Below are 18,834 nucleotides of genomic sequence, written 5' to 3'. Positions count from 1 at the left end.
TGGTTCGGATCTTCCAAGTAGCGTATGTAAAAGAAAAGCTTGATGTTCAGGGATGACTAATCTATCAGATCACTGTTGTTGTGTTACTGCTGTTCGTCAATGGTGTCTTCTTAGATCTGAAAGTAGAACTGAATGAATAAGGAAATTGAGTCTGATTGATTGAGAAAGAAGGGTGATCCTTGTTGCTATCTATTTAGAAATCTGTAATATGACAGTAGATATTCAAAATGTCACTGATTGGTACAGGTTGTGGTTCAGAGGTTTTATGATTCAGTATCTTTAGAACTGTACGCAGGTTGGGAAAAAGGAAGTAGCGTATACACACAATTTTGCTTCATTGAAGGAGCGTACACATTCTAACACATGCCTTTTGAGGTTACAGTTAGTTCTGGTTGTTGATGTAGTGTTCTGGGTTCAAATCTATGTACTGGTTATAGTGATCTATCTGTTCCAATTGATTGGTTGAATTTGATTGAGTTTGAATGAATAGTTGATTTAGTTGTGTCATAGGTTCAGTGATTGGTTGATGCAGATGTATTTGATGGTTGTATTGAAGTGGTGATTAATTTTGAGCTTCAATGTTACTAATGGGTCCAGTGTGAAAATTTAATGAAATGTGACCTTCATATTGTAGTATTGTGTACTAGGAGCATCCAGTGTGAAAATTTATGAAACGTAGTCCCTAGAGGATACTAAGGGTTGGAGCCTTCAGTGAGGAAGTCGAAGCTTCCAGCCAGTAGTGGCTGGCAACTTGATCAAGGGGTTGGAGCTCCCTTCTAGTAGCAGCTGGAGAATGAGTGAAGGTTGTAGCCTTCTGTAGGCCAGTGCCTACGTACTAGTAAACACATTGGCTAGTACAAGAGCTAGGGGGTTGCAGCTCCCTTCCAATAGAAGCTGGAAAATGAGAGAAGGTTGTAGCCTTCTGCAAGTGGGTGCCTGTGTACTAGTATGAGTCTGCACCAGTACAAGATTGTAAACATATTTTCTTATTATCAAAGAAGACAGAGACGACATCAGCAAGTGGTTTCCACCCACATTGGGTTTCCACCTTAAATCTTGGTGTTCACATGTGTTGCTTATGTGTGATGGTTTATTCTGTTATTACTGCACATGGTTACTGTTTAATGTTTAAAGAACTGATGCACTGATTAAAGATCAACATATGATGAATTGACTGAATCATAAGTTCACTGGATATACATTGGTTCTCTTAAGAACAATTGCGTGCACACATGAGTTCCCTTCACTGAAGTAGCGTATATAAATCTGATTATGGAAATGAAAAAGTTATTGATTTATAAATACTGTTTCACCCCCCCTCTCAGTATTATTTCCAACACTATAATATAGAAGATGGTTATTTTAATGGTGCAGATGGAATATGAAAAATATATATGAAAAATAGCAAAAATGTTGACGTGTTATGGATAGATTTTGTAAATACAGAAATTGGTAAATTGCAAAGAAGTAAGTATCATGAACTACATGATGAAGGAATTTCACCTAAATGGAATTTGATATTACATGTTCCAAATCCATTGACATGTCATAGCAAGAGTTTGAAAAATATTGTGTGGAAACTATTTCCGATACAGCTAGCTTGTGCTAGAATAATCTGTCGATCATAGGGTTTAATGTTGAATGGACTTGCATTGATCCAAGTGGTATATCGACACATGGACTAGTTTACACAAAATTGTCATGTGTTAGAACCATGGAATCATTATATCTTCTTCAAAAACTAACACAAAAGAACTTTTGTGTCAATAGGAAAGTATTAGAATAAACAAAACGCTTAAGAACTCAAGCATCATGGAAATCAGGATACATAGAGAAGCCAATAACAAGTACAAGTAATTTAACGATTGTAAGTTTGAATACACTAAGTCTACATGTTCATGTGAATTACATTGTGAGCGATGAAGACCTAATAAATGCGATGATTCTCTATATCCAGGAAATGAATCTAAAATTTCTGCCATCAAATACTGAATTTAGCAAATTCAATTTCAATATATAAAATTGTCTTCATGGAGTACTTACTTGCATACAAGAAAATATAGAGATTGTATCAAGGAAAAATGTTTGCAATAACATAATCAAACTTGTTTTGTCATAAATATATTTTCAATGTTGAATATTCATAATAAATGTATATATTGCACCACTTTTATTTGTTTTAGCAATCATTGAGCCATATCAATGGAAAGGACACAATTAATGCCTAGTGATTACATTTTTATGCGTGTTGGAGATTTCAATATTGACATAAATTCAAAAGGAAAATAAAGTAAACAGTTATTAGAGTATTTGCGATGCGAAAAATTACAATAAATAACGAGAAATTTTATTTTGCAGAATAAGACAATGATTGATCACATTTGGACAAATTTTCCTCTTCAACAATGTAATGTTCATATTTCACATTCACACCAGACTGATTATGATGCAGTTCATGCTTCACTACACTTTGTGTGATTGTATCCTTGCATAAGATATACTTTTTGTTTTGTTTTTTTTTTAGCAGTAAAGTTGAGCGGAAATTATAAATGCAATACAATAAGTTTTTGTAAATTTTTTATATTTCATAAAGTTGTAATGGTACGTATGTTTTTTCATTCTCATGAAGATTCCAAGGTGGGTAAGTAATTAATTTAATTGTTGCAATGTGATAATAGTCATAGATTATAAGAAATTGTATATACTTTAAAGGTATGAGTATACTTAAACCTTTAAGTTTTTGTTTTGTTTTTGTTTTTGGTTTACTTCTTTCAATATTTGACATTTCATGTTTGTTAATTATAATATCATAGCTTAATCTAATCATTGATTGCATAATTAGAGGAGATATGAAATATGCACAAGTGATGTGGAAATGTGTGAATGTGCGGAAGTGCTATTGTTTTTTTGGCATGTTCCTTTCATCCATATACTCGTTGATTCACACATTTTCTTCACATATTTCCATCTCGTGTGACACTTTTTCTGTATGTTCATTATTTTTTTTTAAATGGAATTAATTTTTGAACTAAACTTTATTTAGGGAATGAATTATGTGATTGTGAGAAAAAAAGGATATGGTTAACAAATAAGATAACGAAGCAATTTGTAATGATTAGCCAAACTGCATGCATCTCTGATCTTTTTCAAATTCGTGTGTCAAGTTATTCATAAATAAAAGTTGAAAATGAAAAAGTAGTGGGGAACAACCATGCAATTAAATCGCTTCGTAGGAGGTATATTTGAGCATGTATTTTACAACAAGAATTATTATTAACAACCTGTAAGTTGATTTTCATTATAAAAAAGAATTCATAGCAACATAACAAAAACACACATAATAAATCAATGAGATGATTTTGGAATTTCCAGGTTTATTTTCACTAGTTTCTATAAAAAATATCTTTGATATATTAAATTATTATTTATTGAAAAATGTCTTGTATAATAGGTTTCACATTTTCAATAGTAAGAGATTATTTCACACTTGCAATAATAACAACTGGTGATTATATACAAAACTGAAAAATTGTGTAGTTAAGAGATATTGAGAGTGTTATTGATTCAGAAAACGTTTTTAGCTACAAAATGAACATGGCTAATAAATCAATTAGAGAATCTATTTTCACTAATATGATTAACTTACTTGCTCATATCGATGAGAAATTTGACAAGTTTATGTTGAAATATGTAACTAGATTCGGTCTTCATAATGACATATATAATCATGATTTTATGTATTTGATGTAAAGAGAAAAAATAAGTTTATTATTGTTATTATTTAGGCATGGGTTTCATGCTCAAGGAAAATTTATTTACAGGTCAAGCACCCATTCAGTGCTTCTAGGTCTTGTCATTGAGTCTACAACTCAATTGATTCAGTGTCATGTATGGAAGACCCTTTTGGGCATGTTACATCTTGTAAAGAAATTTTATGTAAAGTGAAAAGTGTCAAATGGACCCTCCAAGACCTTGTCATCATGCAAATAATAAGTTTTCCTACAAGAAGCATCAAGTCATCCTCATGGAAAGTTATTCGACCTCCAAGGAAGACTATATATAAGGATGCATTGACCTCATTTGAGTGGCATCAATTGAGCTCATAAGAAATTCAATCTATCAAGAAGAAAAAGACCTAGAAGGAGCAAAGAAGAGGAGAATCCAAGGAGGAGAAAAATCAAAGTCAAGAAGATTGTTTTTAAGATAATATCTCTCACACGTGTGGACTGCAGCTAGGGTTTACAAAGTGAAAAATTGTACACCTCAAAAGAAGAAGAAATGTAGCATCAAAAGGTCATTCTTGCAAGCTCAATTCATGGGAAGAAGATTCCAAGAAAAGTGGAGGAGAGAATCCTCTTAATTGTACTCTAAAACTCTCACACATGTGAAGTAATAGTCATTGCAGGAGGTCTAAAATTGCAAGCCGAAAATTACAATCAATTAGAGGTCTGAAATCTTGGTAAAGGGAGAAGTTGATGTTATTATAAGGCAAGTTTGACTTGGGTTGATTCCGTGAGAAGTAAGTTCTTCAAGAAGGATTTTTGACTTGGTGTTGGAGGGGTCTTGGTGAAAGGTCATAGGTCTTGTAATTCATCGTTTGAATTTATATAAGAAGAGCAAATTTCTTGTTGGTTTTCCTCTAAAGAGGAGAGATCTGGCCCTGGCTAATTGCCTATATCTTGTGTCTTATTGTCTCATTTCTCTTTATTTTTTTGTAGTTTTTTTATTATAATAACACTAATTATAATCAAGTGAAATAAGAAGCTAATCAAGTTAAGTAAAAATACATCACAAGAAATTATAAAAAGACGAGAAATCATCCAATATAGTTGCCCCTAAATTTCTCAAGATGGTATTAGAGCTAAGATGACAAGACAAGGAAAGGAAACTTGAATAAAATATCATCAAAAGAAGTATCAATAAATTCAATACATCAAAGAGGACATCGAACCATTAAGAAGGATCTAAGGAGCATCAAGGAATACTATCAACCTCATCACAAGGATCATATCATCTAAAAACAAAAAGAGGACTTCAAGGACTCTACTTTCAATAAGGAACCTACCTCCATTAAAAGAAATAAGGATTGCACATTAGAATCATATTGAAGTCTCCATATTCTACATTTCTACATCCCAAGGAATCAAGAAGATTCATTTCCATCATAACCAAATAAATCGAGGTGATCTCCCTCTCCTTGAGGAAAGGATCACATCTCAAGTATATTTGAAGAAATATATCTCTAAAAGAAGAAGTATTATCATCTTCAAACATCATCAATCATCATCAAAACAAAATGGAATCAAGTTTAAGATATCATTATCAAAGAAACATATTCACTTGACAAGTAAGTATCTTCATATCTATGTCTGAATCTACTATCAAAATGACTTCATTTGCAAGGAAAGCAACAAATTGGTTGGGTCATCAAACTTCCTTGCATGGAAAAACATGACAGCCTTGATCCTCATAGAGAATGAAGTTGTTGAATATATGAAGGGTAAAGTCTCCAAACCATCTCAAAAGAAAGCTCAAGAATTATAAAAGTATATGAAAGGGGAAATAAGGGCTCAAAGAATACGTATAGAATCAATAAAGGATCCCCTCATCCGTTATGTAGCAAATTTGGATACATCAAAATAAATCTATGAAAAGTTGGTAGAACTATTTTTCGTAAGCACTGCAGGGGAAGTGATATATTTTAGATCTGAGTTATACAAAATGAAATTATCACAAATAAGAGATAAACTACAAGAGTTGGGGGAAATAATGTTTGATAAAGAAATTTCCACCGTTGTTCTCAATGCATTACCTGATAAATTGTATCAAGTATCTATGGAAAGAAGGAAGCCACCCCATTCAATGAACTCTGGTCACTATGGAAGATTGAAGAAACTAGGTTGAAAGAAAAGAATGATGTTGGGTCAAATGAATAGATTGAAGCATTTACTTTCATGGCGAAGAGAAAAGGAAAGTTTAGAAAGTTTTATCCTCAGAAAAAGAAGAAGTTCGATATGTAAAAAATCCAATGCTATGAATGTTAGGAATATGGTAATTTCAAGAGATATTGTCCTAAACTCAAGAAGGGAAACAAGAAAAGGAATGAAAGAAATGAATCCCATATCACTGAAGAAGTGGAAGAACCTGAAAAGAAGAAATCAAAGAAGGAGAAAGTGAAATATCTCTATATGAATGAGATCAGCTCCTTCACTTAGTTCTTTTTAGTTTAAGATAGCTATCATGGTAGGAAGAATTATAAATATGATGCATCATATTAGAATATGGCATCATATGAGAACCATATGATTGAAGTAGAAAAGAACTCATGACATCATTATATAATCTTGAAAGGAAAGTTGAAGTAGAAGTCTACATAGTTGTAACAGTCATCATGATAAAAAAGGAAGTAGCTCATGATATCCTCATTGAAAGCATGGAAATACAACCGAAAATAGTAGTATACATGTCTCGAAGAAAGTCATTTAGCATAATAGAAGATAAAAAGGGAATCATACATCATCATGATGAAGGAGCATTTGGAGAATGAGGATCATCGAGATCCTTCACTAGAATCTCTATAAGAAGATTCACCTATACTTTGAAGAAGAAAGTGTCTCACTAATAGTCTTCATTCCACCTTGTGTGGGATCCTTTGCTTAGAAGGATGATGTTATGATGGTAGCATGTCAATATGCTTGAAGTACTTTCAAGCAAGGAAAGGAAGCTGTTGAAGAAATCTACATGACCAAAAGGAGAAAACGGGTATGTATGTATTTGATAGATTAATTCATGTCATCATATAGTTGTAGATAGCATGGTTGAATGCTCTATCTCATGAGAATTATCGAAAAAGAAGGATCTCTTCCTTTAAAAATATGCATGAAGGCATATACCTTGATCTAGTTCACATATTGATAAGACAAAATCAACACAATATGTCCTCATATGAAATATGAGGTGGTTGACAAGATGAAGGAAATATGTATAGAAGTTATTGGGAAACAATATGTGAAGAAAGGAATAAACATTTTTGATAAATGCAACAATAGTCACATAAGATAAGTGATCAACATATGATAACTAGAAGAATTAGCTATGATATCTCCATATAGAAGATATGAAGACTTTGATAAAGTATGTAAAGGAAGGAGACCCTTCACATTGAAATTATTGGATATGTGTTTACGAATGTGTAGGATGTTGATGTTGCAAGAAGAAGATGTCATCATGAAAAAGGCATCATAAAAGGTAAATCTGATTTGATGTTCATTTTTTTTAACAACATTTGGTTGGGTTGAAATAGGGCTACCAAAAGAAAGTTTTATGTGTCACCCACAACTATTACTCACGGGAATGGATGAAATATCCTAAAAGAAACATGACTTGGAAGAGGTATCTATGTGAACAAATGTCAGATGTGGACTGGAATATCACTTTCCTATGCAAAGAAGGATGACATGACTATTGGTTCAACACTATGGTTTTTTGAAAGGAAAGTGATGGATAGTCGATTCCTCACAAAGAAGATCTAGAAGTTGAAGGCTCCATAATGAATAAGATGAAGTTCATGACATCAAAAAGAGTATCCCTACAAGTAGATGATAGTACCATGATCTCCACCAAAGAGGAGATATTGTTTTTTGGTAACAAGTCCCTAGTTTAGATGGATCTTGGAAAATTCTCTGGGTAAGAGGGAGCTTGGCTATATTCCTTTTATAGGAATGAGTATATCTTCCCTAGTTGAGAGGGGGATATAGACACATAATTATTGTCTTCATGTTATGAAGAAAGAATGGAGGATTGGGTAGGAATATGAGATTGGTTTTGATAATATTTGAGGATGTCGTAGGGCATCCAATATGCAAGAGTAGTTGAAGAGTAAATTACTTGAGGATGTGTTATTCCAAGATAGGAATTTTCATAAAAGGACATATCCTTTGAAAAACTGGGTGGGGTATGTGCCTTGAGAGACAATGATGATGGTTTCTATCAGTCATTGGTCTCTCCAACATTGTTCTCTTATCTTGTGGAGAGATAGAGTTGTTAGTAAAGGCCATGCTATGTGACAATTTTGGTTGGTATGATGAGATGCTCTAATATAATCTAATAAGAAAACTTATGATATGGCTTACTAATCTGACTCTTCTTACGAGAATTATTCAATTTGAGAATGTCCAAGTACCTTGTATGGATTATGAATACCTCCCTAGTTAAGAGAGAGTGTTGAAATGTGTAATTAGGTTTGGTCTTCATAATGAAATATGTAACCATGATTTTATGTATTTTATGTAAATATAAAAAAATAAAATTATTATTTTTATTCTTGAGGCATGGGTTTCATGTTCAAGGTAAAATTATTTATAGTTCAAGCACCCATTGAGTGCTTCTAGGGCTTGTCATTGAGTCTACAATTCAATTGAGTCATTTTCATGTATGGACGACCCTTTTGGGCATGTTACATCTTGTAAAGAAAAAATTATGTAAATTCAAAAGTGGCAAATAGACCCTCCAAGACCTTGTCATCATTCAAAGAAGAAGTCAGCCTACAAGCAACATCAAGTCGGCCTTATGGACAAATATTCGACCTCCAGGGGTGACTATATATAAGGATGCATCGACCTCATTTCAATGGCATAAATTGAGCTCACAAGAAATTTGATCTATCAAGAAGAAAAATACCTAAAGGGAGAGAAGAATAGGAGAATCCAAGGAGGAGAAAAAATGAAGTAAAGAACATTGTTTTTGGGCTAACATCTCTCACATGTGTGGAATGCATCTAGGGTTTCCAAAGTGAAAAATTGAAGACATAAAAATAAGCTAAAATATAACATAAAAAGATAAATCTTGCAAGTCAAATTCATGAGAAAGAGAAGAGTCCAAGAAAAGTGAAGGAGAGAATCCTCTTTATTGTACCCTAAACCTCTCACACGTGTGAAGTAGTAGTCATTGCAGGCTGAAAATTACAGTTAGTTGCAGGTCCAAAATCTTGGTCAAGGGAGAAGTTATTATTATCATAAGGCAATTTTGACTTGGGTTGACTCCATGAGAAGTAAGTTCTTCAAGAAGGAGTTTTGACTTGGTGTTGGAGGGATCTTGGTCAATGCTCATAGGTTTTGGAATTTGTCATTTGGAGCTTTTAAGAAGATAAGATTTCTTGTGGGTTTCCCTCTAAACAGGAGAGGTTTTGGCCCTAGCTAATAGCCTATATCGTTTTTCATCTTGTCTCATTGTTCTTTATTGTTTGGTAGTCGTTTGATGATAAGAACACCAATTATAATCAAGTGAAAGAAGAAGATAATCAGGTCAAGTAAAAACATGTCACAAGCAGTTATCAAAAGAAGAGAAATCATCTAATATAGTTTCCCCTATATTTCTCAACAATAAATTTCATATGATCATTATGTGAATCTGCCAACGGAAGAGAAAAACAACAAGAATATTTGGACTAGTGGATTGACGAATGCTACCATGTGTGCTAGAATTTTTTGATTTCAGGGAAATTATTTATTTGTTCACAAAATTTTTTGATTCAAGAACAATTGTGCTACCTTCTAAAATGATTCCTGTAAATTCAAAGACATTCAAATACATTTTCATGTTACCAGTACCTAATATGCACTTGAAATTGTCTGAAGCAAATAGTTTCTCGACATCAGAAGCAGGTGAGGCTAACATTGTTCGAGAATTCTTTTTGCCAAGTTACTAAGTTCCTTACAATATTTTTGTCCTAGATGTTTCTTTGTTTAAAAAACCATTTAGGGACTTTTTTTGGCTCTTTGTTTGCTTCATGGGCCGAGAAACTACAACAAATGTTCCAAAATGCATTCTCTATATGATTTATCACACATACAAAAAAGATTGTATATTTGACCGGCCTAATATCATTTCTAATGAATTATCTTCTCATTTAGACAATTTATTCAAGACCAATAGGTTCTTCACAATGTCATATCTCATAGTGACCTTGGTTTCTAGCCATGACTTTCGCGGTTTGTTGTATAATCCTAAATTAAATGTGAATCAAAAACCAATGCAATTCTGTTATGTTATACTATGGAATCATAATGTTTCTTTAAATTTTTGTCTAGTTCAAGGTTTCTTTGTAAAACAATTCAATTCCATGATAGTTGGACAAGTGCCACATCAAATAATTGCATAGGAAAAGGTTTTCCTATGGGGAAAAGGTATCCATGAAGAAAGAGAAAGTAATATGCTAATTCGAATTTATGGATTTCAAGGTAATTTATTGTTGTTTCCAAAATGTGTTATTGATAGGTACTTTGTTGCTGAAGTCTGTAGGAAATATCGTGACTGGATGATTATCTTTGAAACCAAAAAGACAAGACAATTCATTTCTTTTCCATTTACCATTGGAGAGATCATAGTGAAGAATGTGTCTCATGTGTTGGCAATGTTAGCATTGATGTCAAGTTATGTTGTTTGATTAATGTTGATAAATGTTATTGATGTTACTAAGCTCACCGATGATAATTTATGTTGAATATAAAAGGATGCAAGTGATGTGAAGTGCAAAGGCTATGCTAATCATTGTGAAAGCTAAACATTGAGACAAAATTTGGAATACATATAATTGTTTGAACAAAAAATGTATATAATCCAAATCGGTTTGATCTCTTGTATTTATTTCTGAATGAGGTGTTAATTCAGCTCTATTTCTTTTTACAAACAATTTTATGAACTGAAAATGAAAGGACAAGTTTGTGAGAATTTTTGGAAGTCCAAGAGACTATGTTTCATTTCATATTCCTCCAAAGAATACAAATAACCAAGAAGGCTTGCTTATAAAATAGATAATGTGGAATGGAACAATTTTCCTTTTTTTGAAATGTATGCAAGTGGTCTGCATCATAAAAGGATGAATAGTAGTAGAAGAGAAGAAGTGTAAAGAGAAGGAGCAATTTTGTAGAAAACTTGACAACAGAATTGGATATGAGATAACCAGCACTTATGACTTGAGAAATTTATGTTCTTTTCTATGTTGTAGCTTGAAAAAGAACATGTTGTAGCATGTTGAGGTAGGAGCCTCCTATGGGTTGCAGCCTCTAGAAAACTAGTGGGAACTGAAGATTTCGTTGAGGTAGGAGCCTCTTGTAGGTAGGAGCCTACAAAAAATATGATGTAAAAAGGAGTAGCTTTGCCTTCACATCACTTTCAACGTAAACGTTCATGGTTTTATCCCTTCAGTGTTTCCACTTATATCTAGTGTCTTCATGTGTTTGATTCTTGCATGTTTTATGAATGCAATGTGGTCTTGATAAACATATCAGAGAACCGTTCTCCTTGAAATATGCAAAATAAATACAATAACTATTGAGCACAGACATAAATCATTAACTGCATAAGAAGAAGATAAGTTGAGAAGAAATAAAGAAATAAATTATTGATTCACCCCCCCTCTTAGTAATTTCCCTTCTTAGATATCAATTGGTATCAGAGCCGGTTCCTTCTATAGTAGTCTAACAGCTGGAAGGAGGTCCTAAGTAAGTAAAATGGCTAGCCAAGAAGGATGTTCAACAAATAAGGTACCTCTATTTACTTGTACAAACTATGCCTCCTAGAAACTAAGAATGAAGACATATTTAATGTCTCTAGGAGTAGAAGTCTGGTCTGTTGTATTGATAGGATATGAAGAACCAAACAAAACAACTAGTGATAAAGATGGCAAACTAGACTTTGTAGCTAATGCAAAAGCTATGAATGCACTTTTGAGCGGTCTATGTGAGTCTGAATTTATCAAAGTAATGCATTGTGAGACAAATAGAGTTATTTGAGATAAATTAGAAAATATTCATGAAGGAGATAAAAAGGTGAATATGGCCAAGTTACATGTGTATAGAACTAAGTTTGAAACATCAAAAATGAATGGAGATGAATATATAGCTAAATTCTTTCTAAGATTTGATGAAGTTGTGAATATGATGCTGGGTCTAGGTGAAACAATCAATGAAAGTGCAATAGTTCAGAAAATTTTGAGGTCATTGCCTTCTAAATCCAATCCTAAGGTTTCAACTATAGAAGAAACAACGAATTTTGATACCTCAAACAGAGATCAACTATGTGGCTCTTTGACAACGTATGGGATGAGAATTCCAAAAGGAAAGGAAACCAGTAGAGAGGCAGCTTTCAAGGCAGATAAGCCCACAGAAGAAAAGGAGCGGTCATGCTCAGGTTCTGATGAAGAAGAAGCAAAATTCATTAGAAGTTTGAAGAAATGCACATGTAAGTATAAAAAAAAAATTCCATTTAAGTGTTTTAATTGTGGAAGAGTGGGACACTATGCATCAAAATTCCCTTTTAAGAAAGAGGAAAATCAATTTAAAGGGAAAGAGAAGAACAAGTCTAACAAAATACAGAAAGAGAGACAATTCAAAAAGAAATATTTCTATGCTCAAGAAGATAGTAGTGGATCTGAAAGCTCTAACAAATCCTCTAGTGAAGATGGAACAAGTGAATTTATACTAATGGCCTTGGAAGAACATGAAAAGTATTGTCAGGAATATGAAGAAGAAGGGGAAGGTGAGGTATACCTTGAGGGGGAGTTAATCAATACCCTAGATGAAATAGAAAGGCTTAAACTTAAGAATAGAAATCATAAAGAGATCCTATTAAAACATGTAAAGGAAGAATAAAATTCAGAAGACATTATCAAGTTGAAAGTTGAACTTGAAGAAGAAAAGAAGGTGGAAGACATTTTACTGCAACAGATAAAAGAGAAAAACTGGAGTGTGAGAAATTGGAGGAAGAGGTGGTATGCCTAAAGAAAAATTTAGAGAATGCTCAGACTAAACTAAATATAAATATTCAGCAGATAAAGGGATTTGAAAAACTGGATGTGATATTGAATTCTCAAAGGTCTCCACTCAAAAAGGCATGGTTAGGTTATGAAGGAGAATCCAGTAAATCTAAGGCAGAGGATAAAATGACAATTACCTAGGTAAAAGTTGTTAGGAGAGAGGATGACAACTCACATCAATCTAAGAATAAAAATTTGAGCAACATTTCATCATCAATTGAACAACTACAAAAGGACATTGTTGGTGTAGTACATGAAGCAAAAGAAATGGACAATTAATACACAACCTATCAGAAATCCCACTTCTTCAGAAGACAGGGTTATCAAATGTCAAGTTGGTTATATTTGGAAACAACATCCTCTACCAGGTATAGATATTTGTTTTATGGATATTGTTAATACTGTAAAAAAAAATTGGACATAAAGCCAGAAATTGTAGAGCTTATGTTAGAAGAATTGATTTTTCAAATTTTAAGATGAGAAAGAATGGATTCACAAATGTTAAAACAAATATGAATCTAGACAAAAATGCATTTTCTCCATTCCTTGATATCACTGAATGTTTCTATTGTCACAAATTTGGGCAGAAGACATATGAATGTAAGTTTAAAGACAATAGACTAACATCTCAAAATACGTATAAAACAATTGGATGCATGCAATGGAGAAAAAATGTAGAAGAAAAGAAACCTGACAAGTTTGCCTTAGTTTTGTATGCTCAAGATCAAACTAATAAATGGTACGTGGATAGTGGTTGCTCTAGACATATGACAGGAGATAAAAGAAATTTGTTTCCCTCAATGAAAATAAAACTGAAAATGCCACATTCAGTAATAATGAAGCAAGTATAATTAAAGGAAAGGGTACAATCTATCTAAACAATGGAAGAGGAAAGGCTTAAGATGTACCATTTGTAGAAGGTCTAAAACATAACTTGTTGATTGTAAGTCAGATGTGCGACAAAGGCTGTGATGTTCTTTTTAGAGCTCAAGACTGTGAAATCAAGTTAACATCTACAGGGAAGGTTTTGACTAAAGGAGTTAGAACTGAGAATAGTGTATATATATTGAAAGAAGAGAATGAGGAATGCTACATCAAAAAAAATATGAATCCTAGCTATGGCATAGGAGATTGGGGCATCTCAAATTTGATCACAACATCAAACTCAACAAGAACAAAGCAGTCAGAGATATACCAACAATAAAAAGGCCTCAAAACATTATCTGCAAGTCCTGTCAAATGGGAAAACAAACACAAACATCATTCAAAGTCAAAGATAAACTATCAAGCAGTAAGCCCTTGCAGCTAGTTCATATGGATCTATGTGGGCCTTCTAGAACAAAAGCACCAGGAGGAGAACAATATTTCATGCTAGTAATAGATGACTACTCAAGATTAACATGGGTGGAATTTCTCAGATATAAGTTAGAAGCATTTGAGAAATTCAAAACATTTAAGGCATTGGCAGAAAATCAAACATGGTGCAAAATAAAGTGCATAAGGTTAGAAAAAGGAGGTGAATTTACATCAGATGAGTTTGTAGACCTATGTAAGGAATGTGGGATAAAGAAAAAATATACTATTGCAGACACACCACAATAGAATGGAATTGTAGAGAGACAAAACAAGTATGTTTAGGAAATAGCTAGAGCCATGATGCAAGAAAGAAACATTGCCAAAACCTATTGGGTAGAAGTGGTGCATACAACAATACACATTCTCAATAAGGCACATATTATACCAAATTTTGATAAGACACCTTATGAACTATGGCACGGGAAACCATCAACAATCAAACATTTTAAAGTTTTTGGAAGTAAATGTTATATCAAAAATATTGATGAGAAATTGGGAAAGTTTGATGCTTGATATGATGAGGGAATATTCTTGGGATATTCGTCAAAAAGTAAAGGAAACAGGTGTTATAATAAAAGACTGCATAATATTGTGGAATGCATAGACGTAAAGGTTGATGAAGAGCTACCCAATAAGAACAAGAACACAAGTTTTATCAATCCTCCAAACCATCATCATCATATCAATAAGGAGAATGAAATACAAGATGAAGAATTAGAAGATACTGAGACTCATCCAAAAGGACCTTCAAGATACACTCAAAAGAATCACCTTGAAAATCAAATTATTGGAGATAAAAGTGAAGGAGTACAAACAAGGAGAAAACTAGCAGAAAAGTCTGAGCAAGGTCATATAGCCATGTTGTCACAGATAGAGCCAAAGAGATTTGAGGAGGCAAGTAAAGACAAAAGTTGGATAGATGCTATGAATGAGGAATTAGACCAAATTGAGAAAAACAAGACTTGGGAACTAACATCAAGACCTGTCGAGAAGAATAGCATTGGCACAAAATGGGTTTTCAAAAATAAAATGAATGAACAGGGTCAAGTTGTTAGAAATAAATCCAAACTTGTGTGTAATGGATACTCGTAAATATAAGGACGTGATTATGAAGAAACCTTTGCACCTATCATGAGATTGGAGGTAATCAAGATGTTTTGGCCTTTGCATGCTACAATGATTTCAAGGTGTATCATATCGATGTGAAATCTTCTTTCCTAAATGGTGATCTTGAGGAAGAAGTCTATATGGAACAACTTGAAGGTTTCTCATTGATAGATAAGCCTAATTATGTCTACAAGTTAAAGAAAGAACTATATGGTCTTAAACAAGCACCAAGGGTGTGGTACTCTAGACTGGACAAGTACCTTCAAAAACAGGGGTTGAAGAGAGGAGGAGTTGATAGTAATTTATACATTAAGGCGAATGGAGATGAATTTATGGTTATAGGTGTCTACATGGATGATATTATGTTTGGCAACAATAAGCATCATCTAGTTGAATGGTTTGTTGAAGAGATGAAGGCTGAGTTCAAAATGTCTATGATCAAAGAACTTACCTTCTACTTAGGGCCCCAGATCCTACAAAACTTGGAGGCATATTCATTTATCAAGAGAAATATCTAAGAGATATGTTGAAAATATTTCAAATGGAAGATTGTAAACCTGTCTCAACCCCCATGAGTATCGGATGTAAATTGTGTACAAATGATGAATCACCTAATGTGGACCAAAAGAAATATAGATATATTATAGGAAGTTTGTTATACCTAACAACTTCAACCAAATATAATGTTGGTAGTCGGATTAGTAGCAAGGTATCAATCAGCACCCAAACAGAGTCATTTGTTAGTAGAAAAAAGAATATTTAGGTATTTGAAGGGGATGCCAAGCTATGGTCTATGGTATCTTAAAGGTAAGGATTTTACCTTGACGTCATACACAGACGTAGATTGTACGAGTTGTGTGGATGACAGAAAAAGAACAAGCGACAGTGCATGCTATCTAGGAAAATCATTGGTGGCATGGCTAAGCAAAAAAAAACATCAGTATCTCTATCTGCCATAGAAGCTGAGTATATAGTAGCTGCAACATGTTTCACTCAAGTATTGTGGATGAAACAAACACTGCAAGACATGAAGGTAAATTTTAATGAACCTATATCTATCAAGTGCGACAATACAAGTGCAATAAGCATTTCAAAAAATCATGTGCTCCATTCAAAGACTAAACATATCCCTATAAAGTACCACTTTCTCAGAGAACAAGTGGCTGAGAAAATAGTGAATATGGAGTACATACCCATAAAGAAACAAATAATAGACATATTTACAAAACCCCTTGCTAAAGAACAATTTGAATATCTGAGAAACACACTGGGAATAGTACCTACAGACTCTCTTCACTACTATAACTTCAAAAGGAGAACCTAAAATACTGCAAAGTATATGAAATTTGAGCACGATCTAAGGGGGATATTATTGGAGCAAGAAGAAGTAATGAAGAGGAACACAAATCTTATGATTATGACAATAATTTGAAGCAGTTAAAGAGGTCAAAAGAAAAAAAACATCATCAAAGTGGGAAATCAAGTCATGCATCCTAGGAGTTATCAACACCAATCAGGTTCACCATTCAAAAGCCCATTCTTCAATGAATTTTTTTCACATATGCACAAACTTGTAAATAAATTTATGCAAGTAGACATAGTACTAGTACTCTTAATCTAATTGCATATCTATTTGGTATCTATTCACATTATGTTGAAAGTTAAGCATAACTTATTGTGAAATTGCATCATCAATTTTTCTAAAGATTCTTCATTCTCTGATTGCACTAATAAACATTGTGATGACTTGAGTTAAACATTTGATGTATAAATCCTGAGATCCATCCAAATATAAATATGGAAGCAAGAGAAAAGATACTTCCATCAAGTGGAGGAGCAGACTTTATATATGTTTATGTTTGGTTTATAGATGCATTCATCATGAAGCATCATGAGATCTACATCAGAACCTTATTATTGGCAATCTGCATGTGAAGACTGCTTTATCAGCAAGTAATCAACTACCGTACCAATTTCACTGCATCACTAAGATTTATTTAAATCCTTCAAGACTCTTATTTTGATCACTATTATGAATGCTTGAAGAAGAAAAATGAATTTATCAACAAAAGATGAAAGTTCAGAGAAATTGCAGCGAGAAAATTCTCCATTTAAAATAATAATAATAATAATTATCCTTGCTCATCAATCTCATTTCAAAGAAGCAACATATTTTTGAAGAAAAATGGGACTCTACAATATCAAATATCCTAGGATAAATCTCTTTCAAATAAACATATTGAAGGACTCAATGCATAAATCGACATTCAAATGTATTATACTACAAAATAAAAAGAAAATTTATAAAAACGTCTCTACAAATTGAAGGCCATGGGTGATTGAAACACCACGCCTTAGTTAATTGCAACACTTTAGAATCATTACTATTCTTGTAAGGATTTAGATAATATTGATGCTACATGATAAAAGTGAATTTATGAAGAAAGTTTTGCAAAACATCTCCATGTGAGTGGAGGAAGATTAAATCCCTTCACCTGAAAGAGTAAATCAAGAGTCAGTAATCCTACAAAAGAAGAAATAAAATTGTATAAAGAAAGAATTCCCCATGTTCATACAAGATTCAGAAATCAAATATCATACATCTCATAACAAACAAATGAAGAGACATTTAAATACATTGTTCTGTCAACACTATTCTCTACAGGCATTGAGATGCAGTTTCCGGGCATTCAATTCTAAGAGAATACAAATAACAATAAAATGTTAAATAGGAGATTTCTAGCAAATGCCATTGAAAAGGGCACCGCCAAGCATTTATCACTTTCCTGCATAGAAGAAAAAGGGGGCAGGGAGAGATACATAATAGCTCAAGAAATCAGAGAAAGTAAGCATAAAGACGAAAATTGGCATCCATCAAAGAGAACCAAGTGCTCAAAATGATTTCAATATATCATGATAAAGTATGAATGGTGATAAGGAGAGTAATGCAAGGACAACGAAGAGTAACATTCAAATTGCAATTATGAAGGTAAAAAATTTGACTGGAGCATAGATGTCAGGGATAGAAAGACAGGACCATACTTAGCATTGACAGCCAGTGGATAGGAGCAATGCTAAATATCTTTGAGATATCATGAAATCTCTTTAGACAGTGGAATAATTGTGTGCAACAAAATAATAATAATAATGACTCACAGAGGAATAATTATATGCAACATTCATATCTTCTATTGAATTTTTTTTCTTCCCAGCATTAAGTGCCATCTTGTAGCAACGTTTGTGCTTATTATGGCATTCAATCGTACATTATCATTATTTTTGTTGGACAATGGGTATTCAATGTATTATTGAACAATAATGGTGGTTGAAACATTATTGGAAATATTTTTTATCATTATTTCATCAAAGAGTCAAATTAGGGTTTCAAGCCCTAGGCACTTACCTCAACGCATATTTCTTTCTTCCCGCCGAAAAGAAGTTTTGATAGAATATAAAACAATAAAAATCCTTTATATGGTCAGACTATTGGTCCTTGCAAAGAATAGCTATCTTTCGTTTGAAACGCCAAGAGGTCTCGTCGGGTTGATCAATTCAAA

The sequence above is a fragment of the Pinus tabuliformis genome, chromosome 1_1 (assembly GCF_031772625.1).
Source record: "Pinus tabuliformis cultivar Carrire ecotype Pingquan chromosome 1_1, CPIR1, whole genome shotgun sequence".
Classification (NCBI taxonomy): domain Eukaryota; kingdom Viridiplantae; phylum Streptophyta; class Pinopsida; order Pinales; family Pinaceae; genus Pinus; species Pinus tabuliformis.
Note: the sequence above shows the minus strand (reverse complement) of the source record.